Here is a 7,314-nt window from a genome sequence, read left to right on the forward strand (position 1 = left end):
AGGGTTAGGGTTAGGGTTAGGTTAGGGTTAGGGTTAGGTTAGGGTTAGGGTTAGGGTTGAGGTTAGGGTTAGGGTTGAGGTTCGTGTTCGTGTTCGGCTTATGGGTAGGGGTAGGGTTAGGGTTAGGGTTGAGTTTAGGGTTAGGGTTAGCGTAGAGGTTGGTGTTAGTGTTAGGATTAGGGTGGGGGTCAGGGTAAGGGTTGAGGTTAGGGTTAGGGTTGAGGTTAGGGTTATGGTTATGTTTAGGGTTAGGGTTGAGGTTAGGGTTAGAGTTAGGGTTGGAGGTTGGTGGTTGGGTTATGGTTAGGGTTGAGGTTAGGGTTAGGGTTGGATTTAGGGTTAGGGTTACAGTTAGGGTTGAGGTTAGGGATAGGGATAGGGTTCAGGTTAGGGTTGAGATTTGGGGTAGGGTTAGGATTGGGGTTAGGGTTGAGGTTAGGGTTGGGTTTAGGGTTAGGGTTGAGGAGGCCCCAAATAAATCTGTACCGATGAAACAAAAAGCAAGCCTGCGCTCCTCTGAATTTGGGAGTTAGTTCCATTTATCAGCAGCTCTTACTCCTGAGTAGACGCCCCTAGCATTTTTCACTTCCAATGGTGTTGCATCTTGAAGTTGTCTGCTCAGAAGTAAGTCCCATTGCGCTCCATGGGACTTACTTCCGGGTAAGTTTGCAGCCAAATGGGTCTCTGTAGGGAAGGAGGGGTGAGGGATTTAATTGTTCCAAGAATTAAAGAAGATAACCATCTCAAAGGAATGGCCAGGCTGAGAAGAGGCATCAGATAAGGCCTTTTCTGGGTGATGCTTACACCTCTTCCGTGATTGATGTTTCTGGGGGTGGGCTAGACTCCAGGAGGGATTTTAAAATCTCCATGCTTGCTTTGCTTCTCAATCTTCTCTGGTTGGCCTCTGTTTTTTACTCCTACCAATCGAGAACCTGCAAAGGACTTTGCAAGGGCTCTTGTGTACCCCATAAAATAAGGAAATAAGGGCAGATTTTTCTTACAACAGCAGCATAACTGATTATGCAACCTGCAAAGGCCTAAAGGCGTGTGTTGTTACTATTGAATATAGAATAAATCTTCATTGTCATTGTCCCCTTGCGTGAAACAACGAAATTGCTCTATTAAGCGTGTAATAGGAGTGCACCCCACCTGTACCCCATCTGCACCCCACTATCACCCCAATGAACAGAGAGGGGACCCACGGAACCCAGGTCCAAGGCAAGGCCACCTGGAGGGAGAGAGAGCCATGTTGATCCATTTCTTTCCGGAAGCAGAAGGGCAGGTTGGGGGGGGGGGAACGGACAGCGACAATCCTGATGTTCAGATGCAAATCTGACCGCTCATTATCTGATCACATCTCCGCACCCCACCCATGCCTATCGCCTGCAGCTGGATTAGCCTCTCCACCCAGCCTCTTGACCATTTGCATAATCTAAACCCATCAGCCAGACCCGCGCCACCTGTTGGGTCTACTACCAAAGCAGCAAGAAATAAACATCGAGAAGTCAAGTATAAACAAGGACAACCACCTTTATTCATAACAAAAGCATGGACATTTGCAATTCAGGAAATTCCAATCGCCGGCTCCACCCTGCATACAGAGATATACAGGACTGTTATCTAGTCAAAGGATGGACAGGAAAAAGCACTCAACCACCATTGTCAAATCCAATCACACAGTAAAATATACTTACCTTATGTAAAATCCCCTTTTCCCGCTCTTTTCGTGTCATTGACTTGTATGGAAACAGAAATGTATATAAGTCTCCTTGTACCATAAGTCAGGGTTCTCTCTGTTTGTCTGGGGAACCTCTGTTGCAACAGATATTGGAATAAATGGGAAGGCTACGCTTTGCTTTTTTCAGCTACGGTTCGTCTCTGTCATTTCAGCGTAAGTGGGAGGCTCCGCAAATTACGGGGTCTTCCCCAGGGTAAAAATTCCGGAACTCCCCCTTGGGAAACGGGCCCTATTTTCTCCTTATTATAGTTTAATTGGCTTACAACAAGCGCCATAGTGGGATTTGATGGTGTGTTGTTGTTTTTCAGGGGGCATGCACTGGCCTTGAGTGAAAAACGCACTCACCCTTTTGCTTATATTGTTAGAATCATAGAACTGTGGAGTTGGAAGGGACACCCGAGGGTCCTCTAGCCAACCCCCGGCAATACAAGTATCTCAACACGTGCTCTCCCATCCAGTTTGAAACCATACTGGGCCCTGCTTAGTTATTTAACTTAGTAGTTGCCTAACATGGGGGTTGGGGTGGGAGTCTCTGGGCAATTTGCCATCAAGCAAAAATTTTGCTGGTCCTCTTCCTTATATTATCACCGTTCTTAATGCTATTTATTAGTTGCCTAACACAGGGGAGTCTCCAGAAGCGAAAGGTTCGTTGAGACCTCTTACTGTAATTATTGGTAACATTAATATTGTTATTGTTATTTCATTTGTTGGTTGCTTGGGGGAGCCTCTGTGTGACTCAAGCAGCATCTGCATTGGGGTATACTGCATTTGGGAGGGACTGTGTTGTTTGCTAGTGTTGTTTGTGTTGTTTGCTAGGGCTTTCAAAATGGTGTTGAACGGCCTTATTTACACATGGTTATGCATACCAGAAACAATATATGCAGTGTTATATTTGTTTTAAATGTCGCAATGGTTTTGCGGCTCCCAGTTTGTTTGTTTTTCTTCGAAAACGGGTCCAAGTGGCTCTTTTTGTCTTAAAGGTTGCAGACCCCTGTGCTAAGCACTTGGAAGAACTACAACTCCCACAAGCCATTGCGGTCAGTGGCAGGCCGACTCGGCGGCGCTCGGGCTAAACATGAGTAAGTACCGTAGAAGCCGGGTGGAGACTACAGTTCCCAGCAACCTCTGCAGGTTAGAGGAAGCCCAGCGGCCTTTCCGAGGCTTTCGAGCTTCTTCCTCAAGGCGCCGTCTGCTCCGGCGAGAGGGAAGCGGCCGGGCTTGGCCGGTGGGGGAGGCGGCGCTGCTGCTGCTGCTGCTGCTGAGGTGCGCGGCTGCTGCTCCCTCGGCCTGCGGGCGGGCGGGGGGTGGGCAGGGGAGAGCAGCTGCCTCCGCCGCGGCCCCGTGAAACGGGGGGGGGGGGGGGCGCGGGACCCCAGCCTTTCGGAGGCTGGCATTGCAGGATCAGAGAGAGCGCCGCCCCCGTTTCGTCACGGGCCTAGTCCTCAGTGAGGTGCTTGCGCCATGGGCCTGGGTCCCACTTCTTCGCGTGGTGTGTTGTTTGTCGCTTTTCACGTGACCGAGCATTCCCACAGAGAGGAAACGCTCCCGCCGTGCGTTGGAAAAACTAGCATGTGAGGGAGAAGAGTCCCGGCCGGATCCTTCTCACCCTCCGCCTCCCGGCCCCTTTACAATGTGACTTGTTTGCTCCTACAGGCAGCGGGGAATCGGGGCCCTCGCGTCTCCTCTTGCATTGCCCGGGGCGCCTCGATTTCGGATTAAGGGCCGTTTCACCGTGTGAACGCGCAGGGCGGAATGGTAATAGCCCCAGCAGAGCAGGACCGCGAGGGGGTTCAGAGGCAGGTTTATTCTCCAGTGTTTTTGTGTGTGATACTTGCGCTTGGGCCAAATCTGACTTGCTTTCCCCTCCATACCGCATAGGGCAGCTGGCGCGGGGGAATGAGCAGGGCTGGGCGTTAGGTGGGTCCAGATGTGGGGCGTGGAGTGTTTTCACAGGCAGGTGCTGCCCTGGCTTCTACTTTTCTTCTACCTAGTTGCCCTTGGGCTATGCTGCCCCCCCCCACTCTACCCCCTGTTTCTGTTTCCTGATGGAAATTTTCTTCTTTAAAACCTGTCTTTTCCCACTTTGAGCTGCTCAGAGTTGCTTCACAGTGTGGGCATAAAGGACTTTCCAGGTACTTGATAACACTGTCCTAAGTGACATATTTATAGTTACAGGTAGGTACTCTTGTTGGTCTGCCATAGTCGAAACAAAATTTTAAAAATCCTTCCAGTCGGTAGCACCTTAGAGACCAACTAAGCTTGTTATTGGTCTCTAAGGTGCTACTGGAAGGATTTTTTAAAAAAAAATTCGACTAAGTGGCATATACGTTTCCGAGCACAATTCAAAGTGTTGGTGTTGACCTTTAAAGCCCTAAACGACCTCGGTCCAGTATACCTGAAGGAGCGTCTCCACCCCCATCGTTCTGCCCGGACACTGAGTTCCAGTGCTGAGGGCCTTCTGGTGGTTCCCTCACTACGAGAAGCCAAGTTACAGGGAACCAGGCAGAAGGCCTTCTCGGTAGTGGCACCCGCTCTGTGGAACACCCTCCCACCAGATGTCAAAGAGAAAACCAACTACTAGACTTTTAAGAGACATCTGAAAGCAGCCCTGTTTAGGGAAGCGTTTAATGTTTAATAGATAATTGTATTTTAACATTCTGTTGGAAGCCACCCAGAGTGGCTGGGGAAACCCAGCCAGATGGGCGGGGTATAAATAATAAATTATTATTATTAGTAATGTCCTGCCAATATATATGCTGGAGGAGCCATGGCCAGTCCTGAGGGGGGAATGAAAAAGATGCAGTAACAGCTTTTTGTAAACAAATTAGTTAATCTCACCCTTCCATTTCTGTTGTAACTATTTAAAGCAATGCTTATCATTGTAATAATCACTTTTTGAGGTCTGCCTGAAAAGTATATGAAATAAGTAAATAAATATAATAGATGGATCAGGATAAATCTGCACTTTAAGTAGAAATAGGTTGGTTAGTGGAGCAGTAAACTTCCTCTTGCCGTATGTCAAGATATTACAGATGATCAATTTACCAGGTACTTAACATGTATGCCTTGATAAGTTACTGCTTAGTAAAACAACAACAACCAAAAGCCATTTGTATTCACCAATACATTTATTTCGACATGGGTTGGGGCTCTATACAGGGCCCATCATATGTAACAAGAGATATGTTGTATAAACTGGACTAACCACTTTCCTTGACCAGTCATTCTGTCCACTGTTTCTTGATTTTCATTGCATACTTATATCTTTGAAACCTATGCATAGTTTTAATTGACCCCCCCCCCCGTGTTGTGAATGGAGTCATGTCAGAATTATAGGAGTCTGAAGACTTCCAGCCATGTAAAGGCAATAATTTCCTCCAGTCATTAGCAGGCCTCAACAAAGACATTCATTCAGTGCTATCGTTGGCTATTTTCAAAGGACAAATATTATCTAAGCATCTTTCTCATGGTTTTTATTGTACTTTAAAATATGGGTTTTTTTTAGATAACACCAGTGTAACATAATTGATGAAAATACAAGGTTATGTAGTAAAATATTTTATCTTCTTCTTTAAAGGTCTGTGTTATAATTTCACAATGTTTGGAAATTTATTTGATGAAGACTTCTCCTTTTTGTCAAACACTCAATGTGGGAAGCAAAAGTCAAAACACAAAGATGCTGAGCTGCTTGTTCCTAGAGAAAGCACCAATTTAAGTGGAATAAAAAATCAGGGTGGAACCTGTTACCTTAATTCACTTCTTCAGACTCTACTATTCACACCAGAATTTAGAGGTACTGTACAGTATTTTAACATTTTAAAATATGGTAGCTTTTTCTTAGTACCGGATTTTGTGTTATTTCACACAAAGTAGTTTAGCTTACTTTTCTTACTATATAACCTAGGAATGAATGAATAAAAAACTTTTTCAAAACATTTTATTTCTAAATGTTGTATTGGAATATAGACCAGAGTATCTAAAATCACCACAATGAAAGATACAAAAGTTGAAAGCAACAAAAAAGAGTTGTGTGGCATAATGAAAGTTAACAAATGTATACTCTGAAAAAGTATATTTGGGTAAGACTGTTCATATTTTTCCAGCATCAAATATTAGGCTAGATGGCTAACTGTTGATGCAGAGCTGTAGCAGAGACTTATTTTATTCAGAATTGATCTGAGGTGTTGCCTGTTAATATAAGTTAGTCATCACCACAGTGCCTGATCCTGAATCTGAATAATATTTCTGTTTCATGTCTGTGTGCCTCAGACTTACCTTTACCTAATAATGATCTAATAAGATCATCTCATCTCTCTGGATGAATGGGCAGGGCTCACTTCCCACTGTATTAAAATGGTCCTTTTTGTCTGCTTTCTTTGAACAGACATTAAACTCTGCAATCTCACTATTTTTTTGACAAGCCAAGTTGTGCAAGGACCAACATTGACAACTTCCTCAGAAAAAATAAACCTTTTGTCCCATGAGAGCCAGTGTGGTGTAGTGGTTAAGAGCAGTGGACTCCTAATCTGGGGAACCGGGTTCGCGTTTCCGCTCCTCCACATGCAGCTGCTGGGTGACCTTGGGCTAGTCACACTTCTTTGAAGTCTCTCAGCCCCACTCACCTCACAGAGTGTTTGTTGTGGGGGCGGGGACAGAAAGGAGAATGTTAGCCGCTTTGAGACTCCTTCAGGTAGTGAAAAGCGGGATATCAAATCCAAACTCCTCCTCCTCCTCCATGGGGAATGGACAAAAGCAAAATGGTCATGCTAGCTGGTCCCAATGTTAATTGTGAAACAAACCCATTTGGAGGGCAAAGGAGCAAAATGAAGTCTGATTTAGAAATTTAACATTTCTATTTGCACACTTCTTTATAATTGTGTTGTTGGTAGGAGATTTGTTGTCATATTGGTATTTTTCATTTTTGTTGTAGAAGCACTGTTTTCTATAGGCCCTGAAGAACTTGGTTCTTTGGAAGACAACAGTAAGCCTGAATCAAAGGTATTCAATTCTATACTTCAGTCAGCTCAAAAGTTTATGATGTTCACTATGTTAGCTTGGGCCACTCATTGACAGCCTAAACTACCTCACAGGATCATCATGAGGATAAAATGGGGAGAAGTATGTATGCCACCTTGATCTCTTTGGAGGAAAGGTGGGGTATAAATGCAATAAATAAGTAAAATATTTATGAAGATGATGGATAATGTATTTATAATGCAAAGCTGGGGATGCACACATTACTTCATGTGCACGTATAATCTACAAAGCAGGGATTTTCCTAAATAAGTTCTGGTGCAGTGCTTTCAGAATACACACAGGTCCTGTTGTGCAAACACTCATTACACAAACCTTTAAGTTATTTGCACATGAAGAATTTCTACCCTAACATCACTGCATGAACATCTACTTTAGTATCTGAACGTAATTAAACAGTGAGCAGTTTGTTCAGTGTCTGAAAAACATTCCCTGACCAAGCGCATTCTCTGTAGTTGAGTGACTAATCACTATAAATAATATCAAATCTGTCTTAGCCCTGTGAACTTAAAGCTGTGAGGCATATTACCATGCACAGGGGA

The 7,314-nt window shown here is 44.7% G+C and overlaps 1 long non-coding RNA gene across 1 annotated transcript; it reads left to right on the forward strand.

The window, feature by feature from the left end:
- Positions 1-2,957: 2,957 nt before the first annotated feature.
- On the forward strand, positions 2,958-7,151 carry LOC117040565. The gene is made up of 3 exons (XR_004425876.1): positions 2,958-3,001; positions 5,316-5,531; positions 6,669-7,151. It is a non-coding gene; the product is annotated as an uncharacterized LOC117040565 (long non-coding RNA).
- The last annotated feature ends 163 nt before the right edge of the window (positions 7,152-7,314 follow it).

Source organism: Lacerta agilis, unplaced genomic scaffold (genome assembly GCF_009819535.1).
Source record: "Lacerta agilis isolate rLacAgi1 unplaced genomic scaffold, rLacAgi1.pri scaffold_125_arrow_ctg1, whole genome shotgun sequence".
Classification (NCBI taxonomy): domain Eukaryota; kingdom Metazoa; phylum Chordata; class Lepidosauria; order Squamata; family Lacertidae; genus Lacerta; species Lacerta agilis.